The sequence below is a fragment of the Saimiri boliviensis genome, chromosome 13 (genome assembly GCF_048565385.1).
Source record: "Saimiri boliviensis isolate mSaiBol1 chromosome 13, mSaiBol1.pri, whole genome shotgun sequence".
NCBI classification, from domain to species: domain Eukaryota; kingdom Metazoa; phylum Chordata; class Mammalia; order Primates; family Cebidae; genus Saimiri; species Saimiri boliviensis.
This window is the reverse complement of record NC_133461.1, coordinates 60,476,550-60,476,822: the sequence shown is the minus strand read 5'-3', so window position 1 is coordinate 60,476,822 and position 273 is coordinate 60,476,550. Positions and strand designations below refer to the sequence as shown.

Here is a 273-nt window from a genome sequence, read left to right as displayed (position 1 = left end):
TGGATACTACAAGACTAAAAAGACAATTATAGGTTGTCATTCTCTGGCTCTGAGTGTTTGTGGCTTTCATAGGTTTCACAGGAACCAATAAATCCCTCGGAAAAGTTAAAAAAAAAAAAACAACGATTATCTCAATAGATGCAGAAAAGGCCTTTGATAAAATTCAGCACCACTTCATACTAAAAACTCTCAATAAAGTAGATATTGATAGAACTTATCTCAAAATAATAAGAGCTATTTATGACAAACCCACAGGCAATATCATACTGAATG

General features: G+C 32.6%; 1 protein-coding gene across 20 annotated transcripts in view; it reads left to right on the top strand.

Moving 5' to 3' along the window:
• Nucleotides 1–273, top strand: part of DLGAP1 (DLG associated protein 1) — a 966,546-nt gene that overhangs the window by 770,503 nt on the left and 195,770 nt on the right. The window lies entirely within an intron of this gene.